The sequence below is a fragment of the Chelonoidis abingdonii genome, chromosome 2 (genome assembly GCF_003597395.2).
Source record: "Chelonoidis abingdonii isolate Lonesome George chromosome 2, CheloAbing_2.0, whole genome shotgun sequence".
NCBI classification, from domain to species: domain Eukaryota; kingdom Metazoa; phylum Chordata; order Testudines; family Testudinidae; genus Chelonoidis; species Chelonoidis abingdonii.
In genome coordinates, this window is record NC_133770.1 from 197,360,145 (window position 1) to 197,373,986 (window position 13,842).

General features: G+C 36.6%; 1 protein-coding gene across 4 annotated transcripts in view; it reads right to left on the bottom strand.

The window, feature by feature from the left end:
• Positions 1 to 13,842, bottom strand: part of ZNF407 (zinc finger protein 407) — a 453,603-nt gene that overhangs the window by 316,528 nt on the left and 123,233 nt on the right. The window lies entirely within an intron of this gene.

The window sequence follows — 13,842 nt, forward strand, 5'->3', positions numbered from 1 at the left end:
TGGGGGTGTGTGGTTTGAAGAGCTAGCCTGCCCTGCAGTTACCCCACAGCAACCGCTGGGCCTGGTTCCCCACTACAGAATTGCAAACTGGTGCACAAGGTTGCAGAGTCATTCAGACTTGGCCTGAGTGCCCCAAAGGACACTATGATTCCACTGGTCTACAATTTTTGAGAAGTCGTCTGCTTCAGAGAGAAAATGTGGTATTTATTATGTATTTTGATGTGCTGAATTCAAATATGACAATTAAAACAACTGATTGGCTACTGTTTCTAAGATATTTAAGTTTTTACCTTTTATGTCTATGTGTATTGTGTAGATAGTAGAGTTTTAATCATAAATTGTAAACCTAGGTCTTTTCATGTGTTTATGGTTGCTTTACATGATAATATTTCACCTGTCCTGTTTATGTAACACTTTAAAAATCAGCAAAAGGGTTATATAAATAAAATTTATTATGAAACAAAAGGCAAAAAACTATTATGTACATAGTTTAGTCCTATTCAGTGTCTACTCGGCGCTTCTTGGCTTGTCTCTTGTATTCATTAAATGGAGCATCTCTTGTCACTGTCCAGCAATAGTCTGCAAGCATTGATGGGCTCCATTTGCCCTGATAGCGTTTCTCCATTGTTGCAATGTCCTGGTGAAATCGCTCGCCGTGCTCGTCGCTCACTGCTCCGCAGTTCGGTGGAAAAAAATCTAGATGAGAGTGCAAAAAATGTATCTTTAGTGACATGTTGCAACCAAGGCTTTTGTATGCCTTGAGGAGGTTTTCCACCAACAACCTGTAGTTGTCTGCCTTGTTGTTTCCGAGAAAATTTATTGCCACTAACTGGAAGGCTTTCCATGCCGTCTTTTCCTTGCCACGCAGTGCATGGTCAAATGCATCGTCTCGAAGAAGTTCACGAATCTGAGGACCAACAAAGACACCTTCCTTTATCTTAGCTTCACTTAACCTTGGAAATTTTCCACGGAGGTACTTGAAAGCTGCTTGTGTTTTGTCAATGGCCTTGACAAAGTTCTTCATCAGACCCAGCTTGATGTGTAAGGGTGGTAACAAAATCTTCCTTGATTCAACAAGTGGTGGATGCTGAACACTTTTCCTCCCAGGCTCCAATGACTGTCGGAGTGGCCAATCTTTCTTGATGTAGTGGGAATCTCTTGCACGACTATACCATTAACAGAGAAAACAGCAGTACTTTGTGTATCCAGTCTGCAGACCAAGCAAGAGAGCAACAACCTTCAAATCGCCACAAAGCTGCCACTGATGTTGGTCATAGTTTATGCACCTCAAAAGTTGTTTCATGTTGTCATAGGTTTCCTTCATATGGACTGCATGACCAACTGGAATTGATGGCAAAACATTGCCATTATGCAGCAAAACAGCTTTAAGACTCGTCTTCGATGAATCAATGAACAGTCTCCACTCATCTGGATCGTGAACGATGTTGAGGGCTGCCATCACACCATCGATGTTGTTGCAGGCTACAAGATCACCTTCCATGAAGAAGAATGGGACAAGATCCTTTTGACGGTCACGGAACATGGAAACCCTAACATCACCTGCCAGGAGATTCCACTGCTGTAGTCTGGAGCCCAACAGCTAGACTAGAGCCAATCAACAATTTTAAGCATCATTTTCCTTCTCAGTGACCCAGAATTAGTAAAGTTTGACTACATTTATTTCAGAAGCATTTTGGCTGTAGAGCAGTGTTCCATGTGCCAGAGCAATGCTGAGAGCGGGGAGCTGGGTCCAACCCCCCAGGACAAGAGCCACTGCTGCAGGCTTACCTGCCTCACTCCTCCACTCCCTCCATGGAGCCTCCCGTCCACACCAGCCCAGAAGAAGTGTATGTTTGCCTGTTTTTGCACCCTTGGTTTTATGATTTCTGCAGCTGCAGCTGAACCCGAACCCATGAAACCACACTAAAACCACCTCTGCTTGGATGTCACAGTTTCTTGACTCTTCTCCCTTTCTTATATTTTATTAACAGATATTGTGTAGATGTGCAACTACTATCGCTATTTCTATGCAATAATACATATATTGTATGAGACAAATATCTTGTCCTATCCACAACAGCAAATATGTAAGCAGCAGCAAAAAGAACAGAATCATCATTCTGATAATTAAACAGACATTTCAGAGAAACACAAACTGAAAGAAACTCCATAATATTTTTTCTACCTACTAATTCAATTAAAATTCCTTATATCAAGACTGCTCCTCTTTCTCTCCAGAACAGAGCTCCACTCAGAAAAGACACTTCAAATAATGAGAATTGAACACTGGTAATCCTTCTTCCAGGTGCTGCACAAACTGATCTCCATAAGAAATTCTAGCCTCATCATACAACCTTTGTGTACATTTTAAAAATAGTCCTTGATTTTGAAATAAAGTTGAAAGTATTGTGTTAGAACAAAGTGAAAGGAGGTATGATTAGCCTTCAAATGTGACAAATAAGAAAGACGTAAACAAGTGTCAGGATAATTAAAAAAGCACTGTTCACTTTTTAGATGGAAAAAATGAATTGCACAAGAAATATTAAGCTAACAAAGCAAGAGCAAATATGAGTAGAAAAAAATGACAGTTATCTGCAAAATTCATAAATGTGTCTTTTGTATAACCATAATGATCATATTTTATGCTGTCATTTTACATTTAATTGCTCACCCTGGTACTTTTCTTCAGAGAAGCCATCAGTACCCCACAGAGCCAGATGCTGAATTGCAAAAAAACATACTGTGACCATGGACTTATAGGAAAGTTACTTTGCTGAGCTGTGGTGTATGACAAGTTAATTTTTGCAATTACACTTTTTTCCCCAAGAATAAATGAAACTGCAGGTCATTACTATTCTGTATCATTAAAAAGACGGAAAAAACTAGTCTCGATCATAAAGGCCTCAAAATCAGTTTTTCATTACTTTGACATACGAAAACAAGTTTCCACACCGCTTTTCCTCAATATGATCTAATGAAATAAACACCACCTCAAATGAAGTATGTAAACATCTTGATATGTTAAAAGACACAGAACTACAGTATAGCTTAATTATTACAAAATGCCAAGCTATCACATGCCTAGAATAAAAGCATCCTATGGAGTATGCTTAATATCTCACTCACAGTTATTAGTTCTGCTATATTATTCTAAATGTAAAGTATTACGAGATAAGGTTGCTCTGCTGTCATGTGGACTGGACCCTGTTCATTCATCTACCCACGAGACGTAAAATGTTCAAAAATTTAACCACCACCCGTGCAATCAAACAGCATGAAAACTCATATTCTGGAACATGCATTGTATGTTTTCTATAGCTGTGCACATGCCATTTGAAATGAGACATATTAAAGTCTCACAGAGTTGTGCAATTCTTTGAATTTCAAAATATTTACTGTACTCTGAAAATACAGTATTTTCCAAAGCACTCTTTCTTATAAAAGGCCTTTTCATTTTCTGCACAATTGCTTTATTTTTCCATGAAGCACTCCTTCACCCTTTTACCAAACACAATCTAAAAGGTAGAGTATGCAGAAAAAGGGGTCCCGATTACTGGCCAAAAATAAGACAACACCTATTAATTTTTAAAAGTAGGAAAAATGTTTCAATTGTCACTGCATATGTTCTGGTTGCTTAGGGGAAGCCAAAGCAATATGTTGTAACCAGTTCATCTTGTGCAACCAGGAGCCTTGCATAAAATGCTGAGAAGGAGGTAGTCTGTTGCTTAGGAGGAGGTCGTCTGTATGCAGACAAGGAACTGAACATCTCTTAAAATCTCCAGTCCAACAATTTTCATTTCATTATATCCCATTTGCAATGACATCATTGCTAGGGAGGGGAAAATTGTACTGTTCTGAACAGAATGTTAACGTGTAAATATAACTGACATACTTAGTAAAGAATGTAGTTACCACCCAAGACTACTAATTAATCAGGTGAGAGATTTCTACATTCAGCAAGGAATTTTTGTTGAATGTTCTTCACTCAGCAGTGTTTAAAATCATGCCCATCAGCAGAACTATAAGTAATAAGCTCTCTCTTCTCATATGAGGAGGAATCTTGAAGAGGCACACAGCTAATTCTAGCACAGTAATCTTTACAGAGTTATTGCAACCTACAACTGAAGACATTCCAACTTTATTTAAAAACATAAAACAAAAGTTTGCAGGAAAGCCACTTATGAATCTACAGGTTTCCACTTGTCTGACCTAACAATAACGAAAGACAATGTCCATAGCTTGAGATGTCTTTCTGTTCGGAAGCCAGTGGTCAGAAAGTTAAAGATGTAATATATGACTTAACTGGAACTACTCACATGAGTAAGACTGAGACCGCATCCTGTTTCAAGTGTGTAGACTCATACCCCCATGTGAAAGTCAATGGAAATCAGCAAAGGTACAGGGGTTCATCTATCTGGAACAATTTACAGGCTCAGGACTTAGTGGCTGAAGGATTAGGATCTACGTTTTATCTTCAAGGAGTGTAAAAGGACAAATTTCATAAATTTTTTTTGTCATATTGTACTCTCATAATTTATGTAAATGCTTTTATACCAGTGAATCCATACAGAATGCCCAAAAATGTTTTAAAAAAAACCCAAATGCCAAACCCTTTCTCCGTCCACCCAAAACTCCAAGACAACCATTTCTGACAACAAGGGAACTAATTTAAAGTAAAACACTGTAAAAGCCGCCATTCATAATATAATAATATAAACAATTTTACACGGGCACCATACAGTTAAAAACAAAGTTAAAAACATTTATTAGAATATTTACATTTTTAATACATAGTACAAATATTTAAAACAATGCCAAACGTTACTATATAAAATTCCCTGTGAAACATGGATTTTTCAGATCCAGTTCATATTTTACTATAACAAGCCCTCAGGTGCTACAAAAGTATATCCACCCTGATATTAACTATTTAATTCTTTGGGTGACACTCATTTCTACAGAAGGGATTTAAATAATTTATTTGTATATTCTGCTGTATAAATTGTGCTGCTAGGAATACATTCAACAAAGTTGTAGACAAAACATGACGCTTGTTGATAGCGATATAAGGCACGATTATTATAAAAACCAATTGTATCTTTTCATTCTCTTTTCCTTAATTAAAGCAAAAGCATCACTATCTTTCTCAACAGTAATCCTGTGGAAGCTGTATAGCATAGATATAGTAATTAACTTAACCTTATCACTTAACTGTATTGGATCATTCAAGCGAGACACAGTATCAAAGCTAAGAATCAATGTTGTAATGCTAACATTTTAAAGCAGTTCAGAGATTGAATAATGCCATCTGTAAATGAACAGTCTTTGTTCGTGCTTAGCTATGCTGGATAAATGTTCCAGCTCATAACTTTAATATGGCAGCTTAACCATTTAATCATTGTACATTAATACATTATCAATATTGTGAACATGTAAGTACAAAATTACTTGTCAAAGTAATCAGATATTACCGATTTTGTACATAAATACAATACATGTGGGATTTTGTCTAATTATACATTTACATCAAAGAACATATATTAAAGAGAAGGTATGGAAGTGAATGATTACTTCTAAATACAGTAGAAGTTAATATTACCTTTTCCTAAAATGTGTTTTTTAAACAAAAACTAATGTAATTTTTTTTCTGGTTTCCTTTGTTAATTTAACTAGATGTGTAAATTTCAGTTCATTTTATCTGTGCATAGGGGCATATGGGAGTTTTTCATAACTGAAGGACTTGTGCTGTATCATAACAAATTAAGCTTAATTCAACTCTCTACTCAGTGTCCATTGTTAATTGCACCAGTTAACTTGAAGCTGAGCTTTTTATTGCATATTCAAACATTTCAGAGAACACAGCATCCTTTAATTAAGATTATGTTTTCATTTATAGCTTTAAAGTTGTTTCTTCATTGTGGTTAGCTATATTTTAGCTCATTTATTACTTCTGTAAAACAATCAAAAATTCTGTTGCCAAGACAGTAATTTGAGGTCTTTCACTTTCACCAAGTCAGACACTAAATCATAGGGGACGATTATCAGCAAATTCTCTCCGACAGGCCCTAAGCCTTCTGAGGTAATGCAGCTGACAAACTTTGATGCGCCATGCCCGTGCACATTATGTTCACGTAGTGTGTACATCTGGGCACCCTTTATGGCGATGCAGCAAACAGCCAATCATTTATTCCACTCTAATTAGCACACATGTAAATCCTCACCAATCAAGCCACTTGCAGAGTTACTGTTGTGGCAGCCATACAGCAAGCTGGCAGGACACGTGAAGAAAGTACAAGAAGAAACTATTGGGTTTGATTTGAACCTGCCGTCACACCACAGCAGGTCCCCCTAGTCCTGACTGTAACCAGCTCTCCCCTTCAAAACCCATCACTGAGGTACAAAAGAAAAAGGTCACCAGGCAGATTGCTGATTGGCCAAGATGCTTTGATTCTTTACAAGCTTTGGGAGAACACCTGAAGCAACATTCTTCTCTTATAGCTTACAGCACAATAGCTGTCGCAAGCAAAAGTCAGGCTTAGCTTTCAAACATGCTGCACAGCATGGAATGCATATTAACTTAAAGAAGCACTGTCCTCCTTAATATTCTATATCTTGTTATATTACTTGGAAAATATCTGCCAGATGTCAACATCTTTTTTCTTTCATTACAAATGCAGGTGCCCCTATGCAAACTCTTATTCTGAAACGAACATCTAATACCTGCAAAGTGAAAGTTTCAAATATTCAATCAAACTACTAACTCAGTTTTATACTACCTAACTCCAAATAATACTATATGTGCTGAAATATGTAACATGTAGACCTCTCATTTCCTATAATACAATCAGGTTAACAAATCTCAACACTACACTTTGCTATTTACTACTGTGTTATAAAATCCTGTATTTTAAATAACAGGACTTTCTATGTATACATTTATCTTACAAGTATTTGACAGTAAGTTTAGGAAAGTATTTCTGAAGGCAAAAAGCCCTTTTTATAACAAATTCTACTTATATCATTATATTTTCCAAACATTTTCAATATTTATTGCAGAAAAACTAGAACTATGTTTAAAACAGGATTTAGTCAGTCATATTCACATTTTTATTCAAGTGAACGGAGGGACAGAAAGATACATTCACTAAATAAATCTTAACTTTTTGCACTTGTGTTCCAATTAATCTTCATTTACTTGAGTAAACACAGTTATAAATTGACTTGTTATATCATACAAACGAATGAAGCAATTAGCTATGTGTGGTTTGGCATCGGTTCATTTTTCAAAGAACTTTTGGATAAAATACTGATAAATTCCATTATTCTTATAAAATTATCTAGAAAACAAAAACAGAGGACAGAGAAAACTGGTGTGGGCACAGGCCTCAATCTAGATTCATAAAAAATAATAAGGTATAAAAATAGAAATCTTTCAGAAGTGAAGTGAGAGAACAAAAATTAACCTTGACTATAGTAACATCAAGGTTTAGGTAAAATACATATTAATACAACAATATATAGTTAGAAATAAAAAGCAAGCATATTCTGTTAGTGAAGTATGAACACAGCTTCCAGAAGTGGAAAAATCTTAAGGAAAATTGTGCTCACTTTACTCAGGCAAATGGGTCCTTTGACTTTAGCAAGACTACTTCTGTAAGTAAGGCAGCTTAATCTTGATAAACTGTTAGATACTTAGAATTAAATAAATCCTTAGATAGTTAAAATTAAGACTTTTTTTAAAAACCTGTTTTACCAAGAAATATCTTACATTCATGGGAAAAGAATGAATGCACATTTTCTTCAGGACAAATCACCTAATGATATTGCCTGATTCACAAAAGAAAGGCATAAGTGAACCGTATGCTGGGATGTCTCTAGCAACAAGGTAACTATTAGAGTCAATGTGTGACCTTTGCAAGTTCAATTTGAAATGAGTTGCTAAATTTGTATCTACATGAGACAGTTTGCATGGCTTTGCAGAACCTGAAGTTTGAGAGGCTGCCCAACCGACTATAATTTTCCTCTAGCTGAATCTCAATATGAACCCAGTAGGCAAGATTGTTCTGACCTACTGGGTTCATTATGAGATTCGACCGGATTTGGGTCTAACACAATCTTCCTGTTTGCATCAGTTTGCTCATTCAAAAGAAAATGAAACTGAGCTCCATCTCTGATGTAAGACCAGAGATGTGATGTATGGTAAACAAAACAAAACAAAACAAAAATTCCCTTTATAACTAGGATGTCACTAGAATGCAAGTCAAAATATAAAATAATAATGCTATAGTTCCCTACCAACGGAGAAGCTACACGAATGAATCTACAGGGCTCTGCCAAGAATATATAGTAACTAGGACTAATTTCCTGAGCAACAAGAGAATTTTGGTCTTACAGGCACATTACACACTTTCTCTATTGCCAACTCCCATTATTCAAAAATCATGAGGTTGGCTTAAAAATACTTCATTTTTCCTTCATGGTCTTCAAGTCTTTAGGGTTCACTGTGGTTACATTTACAGGTTTTTCTTTACAATCATGAGGACTAGGAACATAATTTTTTGTTTCTGAGTAAAAACTTGGGAATCTTACCTAATCACATCCCTCCAGGAGCTCATAATTCAAGAAAAACACCTAATATGGTGAGACTTAAAATAAAATCATAGCAGTTTGCAACACTGCAAACTCAAATATAATAATAATGAGACACCAAATGAGAGAACCGCAAAAGAAAATATAGTAGGTAACGGTCCGTTAGATACAGACAGAGGAACTAGGAAATTTCTTCCTGATTTTTCCAAATGGATCCTAGGGACTTGGGTGGCAAAACCTTTTTATTGACCTACTCTGGCTGCAGTTATACGAGAGTCTTCATACAGCTGTTGTAGTTCTTTTGACTCATTGGGGCACTTACTTCACCCTGGCTGAAAAGAGGTGAGATGGACTCTTTATACAGGAAGGGCATAGAATACATACAAGAAAACCACCGGGGTAGCACACTGAGGAAGCTCAGGATGTTTGTGTTGCATTATTGTTATTGAGTTTGCCTATAAAGCCAATCTTCAGTAAAGGGGAAGCACAATAATCAGCTAATGGTTTGCATGCTATATTCAGCACAGAGTAAGGGCTAAGCCTGCTTAAATAGCTCAGCTGAAGTACAATACTGAAGAACAACACTTCTCTTTAAAGAAACCAAGTAAAAATGGCTTCTACTGATTTGGGCTGACCATCCTGATTATGGGGGTAAGATGAACCTTTAAGGAACAATGAATAAAACGTATTTGGCTTCTGTCACATGACTTGCCTCATGTGAACTATCACAACAAGTCAACATCAAACTCAAAGTACACTGTTAAATCTGTAGATTCTCAAAAAGAGTAAAACAGCATAAAGCTTCTGTGGACAATTCACACAAACTACTCCTGCTTCACAGATGCAATTCAACTGAAGAAGCCCTCAAGTCAAGTCTGATTAAAAGTACATTGCAGTGTTTCTGTAACAGTGTTGATCTCACGATATTAGAGACACATGGTGGGTGGAGTATAATCTTTTAGTGGAGCAACCACTGCTGGTGAAAGAGACAAGCTTTCAAGTTTACACAAAGCTCTTCTTCAGGTCTAGAAAAGGGATTCAGAGTGTCACAGTTAAATACAAGGAGAACAGAGAACACAGTTAAAACCTCTACAGTCATAGGAGAGAGTGGGTTACAGATTGTTATAATGATCAATAAATCCACTATCTTTACTAAGTCCATGATTTTTTGGTGTCTAGCAGAGTTATTAATTTACGTTCCAAAGTCTCATCTTTTGAAGGTGTTGTGCAGGTTTTCTTTGAGGATGAAGACTGAGAAGTCAGATAGAGAGTGAATGTTTTGTGAAAAGTGTTCACCCACAGGTGATGTGGTATTTTTGTCTGATCATTTTTCTATGCGAGTTCATACAGGAACAGAGTATCTTGTTTCACCCCCTGGTTGTTATTGGGCATTTAGTGCACTGGATGAGGTACACCACATGTTGTGATAGGCGTGTAGGACCCATGGATCTTGAGAGGTGTGTTATGGGGTATTAATAACTGTAGTAGTGAGACGTGTCTGCAGATTTTGCATCTGTTGTTCTGCCAGGGTGAGCTTATTTCTGAATATAAACTTAGAGACATCTGACATTGTTTGAAGGCCAGAAGAGAGGGTTCAGGAAAGGTTTCCTCATCAAGTATGGCTCGTAAATGTTTGATGATACCCCAAGTAGTAGAAAGAGAGAGCCTGAAACATGAGGCCTAGTATAAGAAGCCTGATCTGAGATCTGTGGCTTGAACTAAAGTAGTGGTCAAGCCTTGCTAATATAAAGCAAAGTTAGCAAAAGTCAAGTTGTGAGCAGAAGTCAGCTGATCGAACCAACATATACAGGGTAAAGGGTGGTAACTAACCACATCAGAGGGGCAATATGTAACTGGTTCGCATCAGTGTATAAAAGAAGGGTCACAGAGGAGGTGTCTTTGTCTAGCCGAGGGGGGAACGCAAAGTCCCGCCATTTACTAAGCTGAGTCCATTGTCCCAGGCATACACATATTAAGTTTACTTGCAGCATGTATAGAGCACTAATACCATGTTTCGTCGACAATAAAGCTGGCCAGGTGCATTCACTACAAACCAAATCTTGTGGTCTTACTGGGCGGCTCGATCGAGGTCTACTGGGCCAGCTATCTGTGCAGAGCTGGCAAGGCACACAAGAAGAACACACACACAGTGCCAACAATTAACAATACCCCATTTGTGATCTAGTGTGGGGTGGTAAGTCACAACTAAAGGTGAGTAGTCAGAGTTTTTTCTTTCCCCCTGTATTGAAGCTGTTTCTCTCAGGGTACTTGGGGGCCCACTACATGATGCAATTTACTTCTTTGGTGGAATGTCCTTTTTTAGTGAAGGCGGTTTGAGAGTATTAAGGTGTGAGTCCTGGACTTTTTCCTCAGAGCATATTCTGTGACATCTGAGTGCTTGGTTATAGGTAACAGGTTTCTTGGTAGTTACTAGATCAGTGATGGTAAGTGTGGCATTCAGGATCATACAAAGAAATCTGCTGTGCAGAGCCAGGCATTCAGATACCACAGAATATACTCTGAGGAGAAAGTCTGCGATACACACCATAACACACTTAAAACCACCACTCTCTGAGTATTTTTGCAGTTGGAGCTGAACAATTTGCAGGGCTCCGATAACAAAATATAGGTGTAATTAAAAAAACTGACTAAGTACCAGAAGATGAGAAACCGCCATTATGCAGGTACTTTATATAGAATATGCAGAAGAAAAGGTGGCTAAATGAACTGTGAATTGATGTAAATTAAGCCACAGACAAGCTAATCAGCATCAGGCTGTGATATTATCACATCGTCCCTAAATCAAGAAAAAAAGCCAGTTATAAGCTCGTATGCAATCACTGATCAACTCACTAAAGTTAATACCATAGCTACCCAGTTCATCCAATGAGAAGCCAATGCAGCTGAGTTCACTTTGACAGGTGGCAAAGGAAAAGCCCAAGTACAAAAAAAACAAACAAACAAAAAAAAAAAACCAACTTGTCCCTTGACAATTCTGTGGTGATATAGAACAACATATATGACATAACTCTTATTTTCTCTCTCTTCTGATGTAGCTTTTGATTTTTTTTGGTCCTCATGATGTCATCAGTTTTGCTTTTCCTACTATATTACCACAGAAAAGAATATCCATCCATACGTAATTCCGTGAAACTGCTGAATCTTATATATCTTACATAGTTATGGCCTGTTCAAACCTCTCTTTATATACTCTTTGATCTATTAATAGCAGCCACATTTTTGTGTTCACTTTGTATTAGCAGGTTTTTATCACCTCCAAAGAAAAGATCAAACCTGATATTAAACCTTTTTTTGTTCTACCATTTAATTTACTTATTGTTAAAGTGCATAATATTTGTTTCCTTCTGGATAGACAAAACTTTATTCTGAATTATGTTTATCTTCTAATAAAAAGTCATTATCAGAGATATAATAAGATGAAAATAAATCAAAATTGTACAGTACAGACTGTTTGTTAAATTGCACAACTAAAAAATCTACAATTTTGTTACTAAGTTTGAACCAAACTGGCTAAAAATCCTTGTGTTCTAAAAATATAAAAAGCGCATAAAGAACCATATTTAAACAAGGTCTGTTCAAAACTTTTTGTAAGATATAGCATTTTTCTGAACTGCATACTGATGGAGATTCTTCTATTCTGAGGTAATGTGGTAAGAAAAACAAAACAGTGATGACATCATCAGGTCCAAAAATTAAATAACCACATCAGAAAGGGGAGAAAATGGCATTTTTATTTTCACTGCCCTTTTGTCATCCGCACGTCATTTCAACTGTTCCAAGCTGAACATCCCAATACAACACTTGGGTCAACGCGATTGCCCTGCAGCCTTTGAAAGCCTGACCTGCTTGTCGCATATAAGTCAGAGGAAATTATTCTACCAATATATATATATAGAACTAGTGAGGCTACATGTTTGAAATACAGTTCTAGCTACCTTATTACTAAACAAATATTAAAAGAAGTAGAAGGAATATAAGAGGGCAGCTAGAACAACAGGGAACTCTGGGAATTCAGGTAGTCCAAAAGGTTAAAGAAATTATGGTAGGTCTGTATTACTTAGAAAAGAGGAGATTAAAAAGAGACCTCACTGCTGTATATGAAATTATGAAAGGAATTGAAAGGACAGCTTGATATTCCTTTGAACTTATCTGAACTAGTGTCAAATACAACAGCAAGGAGGCCTCATTTTAAGCTAAGAAAGGTCAGGACAACAGGGCAGGAAAGGAATTAAGGTGGAATTTCTTTATGCAGGAAATAATAAGTACATCGGATAAACTGCCAGAGGCAGAAATCAAAGCAGCTACAGTAGTATAAATAAAAGTTGAGATGAACCACTATTCCTGCTCTAATTTTTTCAGTAAAGTATAAAAACAGACAGTGATTAATATTTTTACTCAGATGTATTATTGTTTCACATAACTAGAAAAGAGAATTGCACGCATTTTGTTAAACTGACTGAAAAAATGAATAATCTCACTCTCATTTCTCTAAATATATTGCTATCACATAAGTAAAAGCATGATGACTAGTGGGCTCCACAAAATCTTGCCCTACTGAACCTATGTCAATTTACATGCATTATTAGTAGCCATGACATTGCTTCCACACAACCTCAGGCTATGATCCCATCAGACATCACAAAGCTCAGCAAGGTCAGGTCTTGTCAGTGTTTAGATGGGAGACTCCCAAGGAAAACTCAAGTGTTGCAGAGGTTCTGGTGGGTAATTAAAGCACCTAAATTCTCCCTCATGTTGTCATTGGGCAGTTTTCTTCACTTCCTGTCCTGGAATGCCATATAAAAAATGTTTGTAGACTATAGATAGGATTAGACTTTTACAGGTAATTGTAAACTTTGATTTCACAGTACATAAGCAAACCAATGAAAAAATGTTTCCATCTGCTTGAGAACTTGAATCTGATTTAAAGATATTTACTTTGTATATTTTGACATGTCATATTAAGAATTTATGTTTTAACTGTTATAAAGATTCACCTTTTTGAATCTCAACTTCTACTGCCATTAAATAATTATTCAGGCCCGTTGCCTTAGTCCTTCCCACCCATAACGTCCTGCATTTGTGAAAATATAAAATAGATTAAAAAATAGAAAAAATGCTTACAAATAAAATCAATATTTTCTGTGAAAATTATAAAAATAAAAGACAAATTCTGCCAAGTCTAACTATACAACAGCTGCAGCATTTGCCATACAAGGTATATGAATAGATAAG